We start from the raw sequence: 13232 nt of genomic DNA, 5'->3' as shown, positions 1-13232 counted from the left end.
TCCTGTCAAGCTGACAATGGGTATAAACCATCACAGATTCTCACCTGAACCCAGGGTCTTGAGTTTACCCTAAACACATCTAGTTATATGTTGAGAACCACACTGCCACCTAGGACCAGGCTGTACTCCCAGTCTGGACCTGCACTGAGTCTTCACCTACTGCCAGCTGTACCTCCCCGCCCCTCTTATCTCCTTCCCGCCTCAGGAAACTCTTAGCAACCCTCTTGGCTGCCTGCAAAATGAATTCCCAGGAAACAATCTCTGCTCTGAATTCTGGATGCTCCAGCCTGGGGCCTACTGTGTTTTTCTTCCTCTTGTTTCACCCCCCCCCCCACTTTCACTACTATTTCCCTTCTGAACCCTGCTCTTGTATTGACAAACAAAACTAACATAGAGTTCTGTATCTAAGACCCAGGTCCTTCTCTGCCCCCCAAGGCCTGTCCCTCATTCCAAAATCCTCTCAACAGCAACACTGCTCACACCAAAATTTGTGGAATCCCTTTGCAGATAAGTTTGTTACATGACTCCAGAAAGGCCACGGTCGCTATGTTAGCTCAGATCCCCAGCAGCCGAAGCACTATGATCATTGCCACTGCCATTATGCACTGATGTCATGGTTTGTGCCCTGTAACTGCTCTTGTCACATGCTCATTAACACACCCATCACAGCTCTGTAAAGAAACTGAGCTTTACGACCAGCAGAGTCTACAGAATGAGACCCTGTCTGAAACCTACACACGGGGGCAAGGTGCCAAGAGACAGAGACAAGCAAAGAAAGAGGAACAGAGACAAAGGGAGAGAAGGCGAGGCTTAAAGAGGTCACATAGCTTCCTCAGCTTAGCAGAGGTAGTAATCCCAGGACCAAGATTTACACTCAAGTGACCTTGAACTTTCCGTATCTTATAGCTAAAGATAAAGAAATCCAAAGAACTCACAAAGTCTATACAACAACAGGTTCTTAAGTTTTGAAATTTTATTTCAAAATGTACTTTTACATCTGTTTATTTATGTGTGTGTTTGCGCACACACGTTGGGGTGTGGCCAGAAAGGCCAGAAGAGAACATTTGATCCCTCTAGAGCTAGAGGTGGTTGTGAGTCACCTGACGTGGGTGCTGGGAACTGAACTCCAGTCCTCTGAAAGAGCAGGAAGTGCTGATAACTGCCAATCCTTCTTTCCAGCTTGGCCTCAAACCTACAGTGTAGCTGAGGCGAGCCTTGGACTCCTGAACTTCTTGCTTCAGCCTCCCAAGTACTGGCTCACTGGTCCAAGTCGCCAAGCCTGGCTTTTGGGTTTGGTTGTATTGCTTTGTTTTCTTGAGATAAGGTTTCACTCGACAGCCCAGGTTATCCTAGGATTCACTATATAGAATCTTTTGTCTCTCCAGTGTTGTCCTCTTTTTTTTTTTTTTTTTTTTTTTTTTTTGATTTTCGAGACAGGGTTTCTCTGTAGCTTTTTGGTTCCTGTCCTGGAACTTGCTCTTCTAGACCAGGCTGGCCTCGAACTCCCAGAGATCTGCCTGCCTCTGCCTCTGTGCTGGGATTAAAGGCATGCGCCACCACCGCACGGCCAGTATTGTCCTCTTAAAACAAGATAAATCCAGGACAGAGATGCGGCCCACATGGCCCCCAGTCCAGCATTCCACTGTCTACCTCAGGCTTTTCTAATGATCTGGGAACAGTCTCCACCTTGTCTCACTCCTGTTATGTGAGACAAACACGAGTTTGTCCATATCCGTGACTTCTACATACACAGGGTCAACTAACCTCAAATGGGAAACATATTTAAGTGTGTCCATATTGAACATATACAGACATATGACCTATCACTATTTTCTAAGCAATCCAACAGTAGAATAAATGAAATAAAATAGCATTGTGTTAGATAACAAAAGTCACTTAGAGATGACTGAGAGCACACAGAAGGACATTTGTAACTCCATGCAAATTCTCTGCCTACTTCACACAAGGCATATGAGCCCCTTTGGGTTCTGGTAAGAGCAGGGTGTCCTGTCCCAGTCTCCCATAGAGACAGAGGGATGACAGGGTTACAACGAAAAGCTCACGTTCAAGCTGATGTGAATGAGTGAGCCTTGCCTACATCTGTGCTTTGAGGGCATAGTCAATGTCCCCACTGTAGTCTCCATTTCTAAAGCCAGCATCCAGGGTCTCACAATGTTTGTGTAACCAGATACATAACCAGTGTGTTCTCAGTTTCTTAAGCAACATCTGGAGTCACATGGTGCTTGGTAAATAGATTGGTAACTACGTGGAGAAACATTGTTTCTTTTCTTCCCACAGAGCACAGGTTTCTCCTTCCTGTTTGTTTGTTTATTTACTAGCATTTGTTTATAGCCAGTATAAACAAAGCCAAAATGTTTAAACAAGGCTTCCCTTCAGGCACAGATCTTACCTTGGTTGGCTGGAGAAAGATCACTCACCTGTGGATAAAGCACTTTGCGGGAGCATTGCCGAACTCCTGCCATGCTTTGGAGAACAATGCTGAGGGAAAGAGCGAAAATCCTCAAGATCCATCATGCTACAGACAGTTCTGCGTTTGCACTGCAACATGGTGATGATAAAGCAGCCAAGTAAATACAGTAGTAACACTGCACGGTAGATTCATCAAAAGCTTGGGCATACTTCTGTTCATTTTTTTTTTACTCTTTCTTAGGTATAGGAATGGCTGCTGGAAGCAGCCCCCTTCTGGAACAGCCTATCTGAAGCTACAGTGTGTCTCCACTCAGCCTGGCTTCCAGTCTTGCTCTCAATCAATCCACACGCAAGATTTAGGCAGTGAGGGCCTAAGAAGTTGTCACAGAGAAGGGTTTCTAGTGTGTCCTCAAGATCTTGTGCTTCCTGACACCCGAGTGCAACTCAGACTCCCTAGTTGCAGGTAGTCGGGGTCAACTGCTCTACTTTGGAGACTGAAGGAGAACAAAGTCTGCTTAGAGATAGAAGTCGGCCTCTTCCTAGCTCAGATCCTCCTTCCAAGACACCACCCACCAAGCAGCTTCTAAGGGCAAGAGTTTATAACAAGAAACTAGCATACCGCCGGGCGGTGGTGGCACATGCCTTTAATCCCATCACTTGGGAGACAGAGGCAGGCGGATCTCTGTGAGTTCAAGGCCAGCCTGGTCTACAAGAGCTAGTTCCAGGACAGGAACCAAAAACTATGGAGAAACCCTGTCTCAAAAAAAAAAAAAAGAAAAAGAAACTAGCATATCATTGAAATAAAATGGCAGTATAGCCACAGTTTACCTAAGTAAATGTGATGGTCTCCCAACTTTTGAAACAGACATGCTGGAAAAAATAATTTGGAGCTGGCAACCAATTACCACAGACACATAAATAGCTCTGCTACGTATTTAACAATGCACACGAATGTACCAAATAGTAATTATTGCATCTGCTTGACTTCTGGAATCAGATAGTGTACGGCATACTGCCTACTGAAGTGAAAGCCTTTTTATATTATATCAATTTAAAACCTTTAATATAGTTCCTAAGAGGTGGCCTAAATTAGAAGAATAACGATGGAAAATAGTAAGAGCTGCAGAAAAACCGGAAAGCAAATTCATTTCCAGTTGATAAGGTAAGTAAAGCAATTCAGACTCTGGAAAGGCCTTTGATATAAATTAGTTTCTTCCCCATGCCCACCAAATAAATGTTAGGGAATCTTTCAAAGACCAGGACTTGAGCTGTGCTGCATTGCTCGCTTGCTTGGGTGCTCCCATGAACATCCTCAGCCAATGCCAAGGGAGAAAGGGAAAGAATGAAGCGTGGGAGAAAAGGAGGAAGGGAGGGATGGAGGGATGGGGGATGGGGGAATGGGGAGATGGAGGGATGGGGGGACGGGGGGGACAGGGAACGGGGGGACGGGGGTACGGAGGGATGGAGGGATGGGAGAGAGGAAAATAAATTCCTGCTGTTCTGTAGAACAGGGTGAGAGCTTTTATGGAAACCAACCTACAGTATTTGCCCAATTAATCCAACAATTCGATGTCTACATATTGACTTAGGGAAAAAAAGGAAATAAATATGTGTACAAGAGAATTCTATAAAATGTCTATAGGAGCACAGAAACACAAGCGTCCACAGCAATTGAATGAATAAAGGACTTATAATGTTAATGGGGACAGGTGGTGAGGCCCCACATCTCTAAGAACCCACAGACAGTTGAGACTTGCCTGGAAAAATGAGAAACATTTTCTTCACTGGTGTAGCCACTGGTGAATGGCTCCTGCACCTTTAGTTACCTTAGTTAGACTCATTAGTTCACCAAAACTTTAAAAAGTCATGAACAAGCTAAGCAGGTTATATTAAGGGATATATTGTATGTGCATATAACAATTAATGAAAAAAGAGGACAGGAATATGAAAGAGAGTAAAGATGGTTATATGAGAGAGTATGGAAGGAGGAAAAGGAAAAGAGAAATGTTGCAATTATGTTATAATCCCAAAAAGAAGGAGTTAAAGTCATGAAGTGTTGGAGAGATGACTCAGTGGTTAAGAACACTCGTTGCTCAGGCAGAGGACCCAAGTTCAGTTCAAAACTGGCCCTGGTCTTTAGAATCTGAAACCCCCTTCTGACCTCTGAAGACACTGGGCAAATATATGGTACGTATACGTACATGTAGGCAAAACAGTCATAAACATAAAATAGAATAAGTCTTTTTAAAATGTCATTCAATGGAGCTAGAAAACATCATTTTGAGTGAGGTAATCCAGACCCAGAAAGACAATTGTCACATGTACTCACTCATAGGTGGTTTTTAAACATAAAGCAAAGAAAGCCAGCCTACAAACCACAATCCCAAAGAAATTAGACAATGAGGACACTGTGAGACTTACAGAGATCTAATCTACATGGGAAGTAGAAAAAGACAGATCTCCTGAGTAAATTGGGAGCATGGGGACCTTGGGGGAGGATTGAAGGGAGAGGGAAGAGGCAGGGAGGGGAGCAGAGAAAAACGTAGATCTCAATAAATATCAATAGAAAATGGTAACATATCCAAATAAAATGTCATCCAAGAATAAAGAGAACATTTAGGTTAGGGAAGAGAATTAGCAAGAGGGAGGAAGAGATAGGAGAGGATAATTGAAGGTGAATATAGTCAAAATACAATGTATACCTGCATGAAAAATAAATCAATTATTATGTATAATTAATATATGCTAATAAAACTAAAAAAATAAAATCATAAAATAAAAAAGCAGATATTGAGCAACAAGAATGAATCTCAAAATAATAATGCGGAATGAGGAACACCCCAGGAAAAGCACATGCTAATCCTATCTGTGTATAAATCCAGGAAATGCAAACATATGCAAACTGCCTGACAGGAGGCCCATCAGTGGCTGTTCTGGTGTGGGATGGACAGAAGACAGGAAGGAAGGCTTATAGCAGGCATGACACACTTGGGGTGATGGGTATGCTCACATCTTGATGGGGGCGAGGTTTCACAAGTGTGTATAAGTCAAAGCTTAGCAAATTGGGGGCCATCAAGATGGCTCAGTAGATAAAGGCCCCTGGCGAATCTGAGTTGAGCACCAAGGCCTATGTGGGGAAAAGGGAGATCCAATTCTAGAAAACTGCCCTCTGACCTCCCATGCTCACCATGGTACATGCAGGCCCATAGATACACACATGAGCACATGAAATAAACATAACTGAACAAACCTCACACTGTAAGATGTGTTGTTTATTCTATGCATAGTAGTACACCATATATGCTTGTGTTCAATCTGCATCCCACAGGGCCCCTTTCCCCGTGTAACTATGAATGAAAATATCATCAAGTCTGCCATGAGGTTGGACACCCCTGAACGTCCCTCCGTGTAGTGAGCCGGACAGGATCGCCATTACAAGATGGCGCCGACATCCTGTCTTGTTGGAAATAAACAACTCCATATTTGGCTAAACCTTTGGGAGCTGCATGTCCCCCGCTTCCTGCATGCGTGGTGGATAAGGGTCCTTGGGCCTATCCCGATGCAGTCTGGTGGCAGCTGATGGTGGCAGCCAATCACAGGGCGACCCGTGTGCCAATTCCCTATATAAGCAGCTGCTTTAGTGCTCTTGGGCCTCTCTCGTTCTCTCTCTCTCTCTCTCTCTCTCTCTCTCTCTCTCGTTTCCTGCCTCTCGCTTCCTGCCCCTCGTCTCCTGCCCCTCGCTTCCTGTGCCTCTTGCTTCCTGCTCTCCCTCAACCAAGGGCACTCCAGTAAAGCGTGATCTGAGAAGAATCCTCGTGTCGTGGTTGTTCTTTCTCGCTGGTCGAGAAGTCCGCCGCACCTCGGGCTGTGTGTGCCTGCAGTGCCAGCACTTGAGAGACCGAGGCAGAAGAACGGCAGGGAGCATAAGGCAGGCTTTGACTTCATAGAGCATTTCAGGCCTGCCTGGGCTACACAGTGAGATCCAAACTCAAAACAGACAAGTTACAACAATTAAGTCCTTAGGTTGTTCCCAATGTACATACATAACAGACTGACCTCAACAGTATGGAGAACAATAAAGGACGGAAAAGTTATTAAGAAATGCTCTGCTTTGAATGTTGGTTTTATCTGTGTCTATGTAATTTTATAACTATAATTTTATACAATTTAATTTTTAATGATTTGGAGTAATTAGCTAATAAAAATTTTTTGAAATATAATAGTTAGCTCCCAAGAAGAGATATACATTTCTGGTTCTGTTCCAGCCCTAAGGAATATAATCCTCTGGGTTTTAGACCTCTGCATTTTAAAAATCTCACTGGATAGCTCTTATTTAAGATACTGATAGAGATTCTAATTACATTAATTTTGTTGTTGTTGTTTTGTTTCTTTCAAGACAGGGTTTCTCTGTGTAGCCCTGACTGTCCCGAACCACACTATGTAGACCAGGCTGACTACAAACACACAGAGGTCCACCTGCCTCTGCCTCCCAGGTGCTGGGATTAAAAAAGGCGTGCACCACCATGCCTGGTGTTTATAACTACATTATTTTTTTAAGTTATCATTGTCTGAATATTCACATCCCCTGCACATATATAGAAACATAGTCCTGAGTGCTGAGCTATTGAGTGGCCAGCAGGTCATGAATGAGATGGTGCCTTTAAGAGGCAGCAGGAAGGCTGTCTGCTCCTTTCCCTACACAGTCTAACCAATAAAATGGGCCAAGGCAGTTCCTTTATTAACCAATGACCTTCCTCCATCATTTCCCCTTTTTCTGATTAAACAAAAAAAAAAGGCTTTAACTTTAACATAGCAAAATTACATATAACAAAACAGTTATCAAGAAAAAGTTACAATAATCTTTATCATAACTAAGGAAAGCTATAACTATAACTAACTATTCTTAACTAAATCAAAGACTCCAGAAAGATACAATACTACCTAAGCAAACAAGAAAAAAGCAAATTTTAAAACTCTAGAAATGACAGAGACATCTCGCTGCCTGGACAGTCACCCAAAGTTCCTCTGTACTGTTGGGGCATCCATCTTCAGCCTTCAGGCCCATGGTATCCAGCAGACATTTCCATAAAGCAGGAAAATTCAAAGGCAGTCACTATCTGCTTGTCCTGAAGAATGTCTTGCAGACTCTTTCATGAATCAGGAACCCCGAAAGATCATCTCACCATAGGCAAGTTCAGTAGTCCTCTCTCTGTGGGTTCTCTGTGTCCAGTTTATGCAATAGTCCAGGCAAGAGCAGTTTCTTGCCCAAATGGCTATCAAACTCCATAACGAGCCTCTTCGATGCCCATCTTCCTCTTGAAGTAGATTGGTGCTGCCAGGAGCAGAGTGTCTCATTGTCATGAAAAGTCCTAAGTTATTAAAACACTTAAAATGCCATATTCTATAATCTTTGAAAGATATGAAGAAATGCCTATCTAAGATATATCTATGCACATCTAGGAAATCTTAACTAACATGACTACAAACTTGACTATTATTTATGATTATCCATCAACAACCTATATTTCCTAATTATACATTACATTTTAATAATGAACTACACAATCACAATACCTTAATCAATATCAGAAATACATATACATATAATAAAATTGACCATAAATCTCTATCAATAAAGCAAAATCTATACTAATGCAAATTATTCATACCTATATCATATCCCCCTTTAAATGTAAAAGAACGTTTATAAACCATATTTGGGAACATGGGCGCAGTTTTTTCTCTCCAAACTGCTTCCTGCTGAATGGGGGCGTCGTTAATTAGGTCTTTCATGGTATAACCTGTGTGCTAGTTTCATCTCAGTTGGCAGTTGAGGGAAGCAATTTTCTGAAGATGTTCACTGCAACCCTTCAGGAGGGCGTGGTCCATCATACCAAATCAGAATAGAAGAAATGAACAGCGTCTCATCCTCTGTGAAAACAAAATAAGAAACTCCTTTCCAAAGCATCATGTCCTTAGATCCAAATTTCAACGTCAAGGCATCAAAATATCTATGTTGGATTAGTTCAGCAGCATTTATAAATAAATATCTTTTAGCAGCTGTTGCTCCTTCCTCGGCATTCAAACAATTCAAAGAGAGCATAATAGCATACAGTATCAAGATTCTCTGTGTATTTTCCATCTTTGTTCGTTTTATTTTAACCTCTATTTTGTTTATTTTTACTTTTAACTTTTTGAGATAGGTTCTCTGTATCTTTGACCTGAAGTAACTCTGTAGACCAGGCTGTCCTTGAACTCTCAGAGATCTACCTGTCTCTGCCTCCCAGGCATTGGGATTAAAGGCGTGTGCTACCACACCTTGAAGTCACAGAGGTCTATCTCCCTCTGCCTACCAAGTGTTGGGATTAAAGGTGTGTACCACACACAACAACTCTCTTCCTTTTTTTTTGCTACTTTAAGAACTTTAAATTTTAGTCTGCATATATTTTTAACACACTGCAAACCATTTAGAAATTTTCTTTGTCTTTGAATCTCTCTTTACTGTATATCTCTCTTTTTCGGACCACACGAGCCTTTAAATTACTGAGCAATATGGGTAGGATTAAAGGCGTGGCTTTGCCAGCTAGATCCAGTCCATTCCTTAGCTTTCCAGCCTCATGGCTGAGGTACCGGCTATAGGCATGTTTACTGCCACAACTCTATGGCATTTCAAGGTCCCTGCCAGCAAGCGAGATTCAGCAGCCTGTGCTTGCAAACCGCATGAACTGCCTGTGTAAAAGAGTCAGAGTTTGCCCTGGCAGGACAGCCCAGAAAGCCGGCATTTTTAAACAGCACAGCTTTTTTCCTGCTACGGCTGAAAACCGAAAAGCATGTGTTCAGCTTTTCATCAACACCATTTAAGTGTTTTGTGGCAGGACCTCTTAATGAGCTGCAGGGTTTTGCAGCTAAAGCTGAGTCAGGAAGCCTCTATTAAATTGCAGCTACCAAGAAAACATGCTCTTCTCTTTCCCAAGCTTTCTCAGGCTTTCTGTGGATTCAGTTGTCCACGTGGGCGCCAATCTGTAGTAATAAGAGCGGCGGGGCTGCGTTCCCAGCACCCCGGCCGCCTGTTCGGCTAGCTTATGCCCCGAAATAACAACACACAAACTGTATTCATTTAAACACAGCTTGGCCCTTTAGCTCTAGCACTTACAGGCTAATTCTCACATCCCGATCAACCCATCTCTAATAATCTGTGAGAACCGGTCTTACCGGGAAGATTCTAGCCTAGTCCATCCTGGGTCGGAGCTTCATGGCGTGTGTCTGCCCAGGAGCGGGGCATGGCGTCTCTCTGAGGCGTCTGCTCCCGAGAGGAGAGCTATGGAGTCTGAGCTCACTTCCTCTTCCTCCCAGCGTTCTATTCTGTTTACTCCTCCCACCTATCTTCTAACCAATAAAATGGGCCAAGGCAGTTCCTTTATTAACCAATGACCTTCCTCCATCAAAGCTAGGTTTTGGAAAGGCCAGTAAGATGGCTTAGTGGTAAAAGCACTTACTCTTAGCCTTAGAACCAGAGTTCAGTCAGCAGCACCACCACGGTTGAAGGAGGGAACTGACTCCCATAAATTGTCCTCTGATCTCCACACATGCTGTGGCTTACACTCCAACACACAAACACATACACACTTAAAATAAACAACTACGGTAAAAGTATGTATTTAAAGAAGTGGTTACACTGGGCATGGGACTCAGGAGGAGCCTGTTGTGTTGCTGAAGTTGTTAATCATAATTTGGTGATGATTTTAAGAGAATTTCTTTAAGACATCATTATTTCCATGAATTTTTACCATCATAATATTTACATATGTAAAGTATTGTGCATTGTTACTCCTACATATTTTATATGTAAAAAATAATGTCCAATAATACTAGGCATTACTCAGTGTTGAGAGAGTCTCCCTAGCATGTATGGAAGACCCTGAGTTAGACCCTCAACATCTTAAGAAAAATGCTCTAGAGGAGAAGGGTGGAAGAGATATAGACTAATGGGTCCAGAGTTTCTGCTGGGAAGAACAAATTCTGGAGACCCATTGTACATTGTGGTGGGCGTAGCTAATAATAACACACTGCAAAATGGAAAACCACGAAGGGCTTACATTTTATAAGTGGTCTTAAGAGACAAATCAATTATAGTTATATGAGATGATGAATGTGTTAGACTGATTTAATCATCGTACAATTTATACATGTAGCAAGGTATGTTACATACCATAATTTCAATTTTTGTCTGTATAGTTATATTTATTAGTAACAGCTTAAAAACATCTTGTTTTTGTAGACAGATTCTTGCTATGTAGTCCCACTGTAAGAGAGAACCAAGCTGAAGTCATTTTGAGTAAAACTTTGAAATGGATCAAATAAAACTTAAGTTTCCATGACCTCACTGGGTGACTGACATCCTGGCTGGCAATACTGAGCAAGCCACTAAGCCACAGCTGAATCAGCCTACCTATACAGGATATATGCAACACAAAGAAACGTCCCTAGGAAAGTCCCCTATTCCTGAGTCCTGACTGGTAGACTATATAATCGAAAATGACACAGATGTTTGTGGCCCTTGTGACTTCTGTGCTTAAAAGCTCTTAGCATTCTGGCTGGGGCTCGCAGTTCACCTCCTGAGTATGTTCTGTGCCCTGATAAATCAGTCTCAGCTTTATTGCAATAAACTTTTCTTTTTCTTATTTTTTATTTTTATTGAGCTCTACAGTTTTCTCTGCTCCCCTCCCTGCCTCTTCCCGCCCCTCTTCAACCATCCCCCAAGGTCCCCATGCTCCCAATTTACTCAGGAGATCTTGTCTTTTTCTACTTCCCATGTAGATTAGATCCATGTATGTCTCTCTTAGTGTCCTCATTGTAGTCTAAGTTCTCTGGGATTGTGGTTTGTAGGCCGGTTTTCTTTGCTTTATGTTTAAACATCACCTATGAGTGAGCACATGTGATAATTGTCTTTCTGGGTCTGGGTTACATCACTCAGAATAATGTTTTCTAGTTCCATCCATTTGCCTGCAAAATTCAAGCTGTCGTTATTTTTTTCTGCTGTGTTGTACCCCATTGTGTAAATGGACCACATTTTCCTTATCCATTCTTTGGTTGAGAGGCATTTAGGTTGTTTCCAGGTTCTGGCTATGACAAACAATGCTGCTATGAATATAGTTGAGCACATGTCCTTGTGGCACAATTGAGCATCCTTTTGGTATATACCCAAAAGAGGTATTACTGCGTCTTGAGGAAGGTTGTTTTCTAATTTTCTGAGAAATCACTACAGTGACATCCAAAAAGGTTGTACCAGCTTGAATTCTTACCAGCAATGTAAGAGTTAAACTTTTATTTTCTGCATTGACTTGGTATTTGAGTTATGTTAGTGTCAAGTGGACCCCATTAACACCACTGGCCTTGAACTCATGGCAGTCCCAAGCTCCCAAATGCTGGGAATACTGATGGAACACCTGACAACGCCTGACAGCAACTTCTTATAAAAACAAGTTGTCTATAGTTGCATCTAGTGCCCACATATCATTTTATAGTTATCTTAATATCTCGTTACATTTCTAGAACAATTCTTTAAACTTGCATTTTTTTGTCTCTGTGTGTGTGTGTGTGTGGTGTGTGTGTGTGTGTGTGGTGTGTGTGTGTGGTGTGTGTGTGTGTGTGTGTGTGTGTGTGCACATGCCACAGCACAGACGTGAAGGTCAGAAGACAACTGGCAAGAGTCAGTTCTTCTGTTCCCACCACGTGGGCTCCAGGTGTCAAACTCCAGCCACAAAGCTTACCATCTGAGCCATCTTGCTAGGCCTCTAATAATTTTGTGATAAGATTAGAATTAGACGTTCCTTAAAGAGAATAAAATGTGTCCCCGGAACATGGTAATTATTTAATTTTCTTCTCTTGCAGTTCAAATGTAGTACATTTGTGATTTTATTCTCTGATAAAAGCATGGGTGACATCTTAATTTGTCTTTTCTACATCCAGCAGCAGTGGTGAGGGTGGGAGCAATCTCCTGACTTTCTTCAGAACTGGATTCTCTGTTGTGTTAGTACTGAGAGACAGAGACACACAATGTTAGCAGGATGTTTCTCTCACCTTGACCACTAGATGTCAGTAACACATCCCCACTCATACCCCATCAGGACAATCAAAACCGTCCTCAGAAATAGCCCTCATCCATTGCTGGTGGGAATGCAAACGTGTGCAACCACTTTGGAAAGCAGTGTTTCGGTTTCTCAGGTAATTCGGGATCAACCTACCCCTGGACCCAGCAATACCACTCCTGGGAATATACCCAAGAGATGCCCAATCATCTGACAAGAGCATTTGTTCAACTATGTTCATAGCAGCATTATTTGTAATAGCCAGAACCTGGAAACAACCTAGATGTCCTTCAATGGAAGAATGGATGAAGAAAGTGTGGAATATATACACATTAGAGTACTACTCAGCGGTAAAAAACAATGACTTCTCAAATTTTGCATGCAAATGGATGGAAACAGAAAACACTATCCTGAGTGAGGTAACCCAGACCCAAAAAGATGAACATGGGATGTACTCACTCATAATTGGTTTCTAGCCTTAAATAAAGGTCAGTAAGTCTATAATTGGATATCCTAAAGAAGCTAAATAAGAAGGTGAACCCAAAGAAAAACATATAGCTATCCTCTTGGGTAGGGGAAGTAGACAAGATTGCCAGGCAAAAATCGGGATCTTAAGGGTGGGGGGGAGGGGGGTAAGGGGAGATGGGGAGAGAAAAGTGAGAAGGGTAGGATGGGGAGAACTTGGGGCAACGGGATGATTGGGATAAAGGAAGG

The sequence above is a fragment of the Microtus oregoni genome, unplaced genomic scaffold (assembly GCF_018167655.1).
Source record: "Microtus oregoni isolate MIOR12 unplaced genomic scaffold, Mior012 000025F_ref0000491, whole genome shotgun sequence".
In the NCBI taxonomy this organism is placed as follows: domain Eukaryota; kingdom Metazoa; phylum Chordata; class Mammalia; order Rodentia; family Cricetidae; genus Microtus; species Microtus oregoni.
This window is presented reverse-complemented; position numbering follows the sequence as displayed.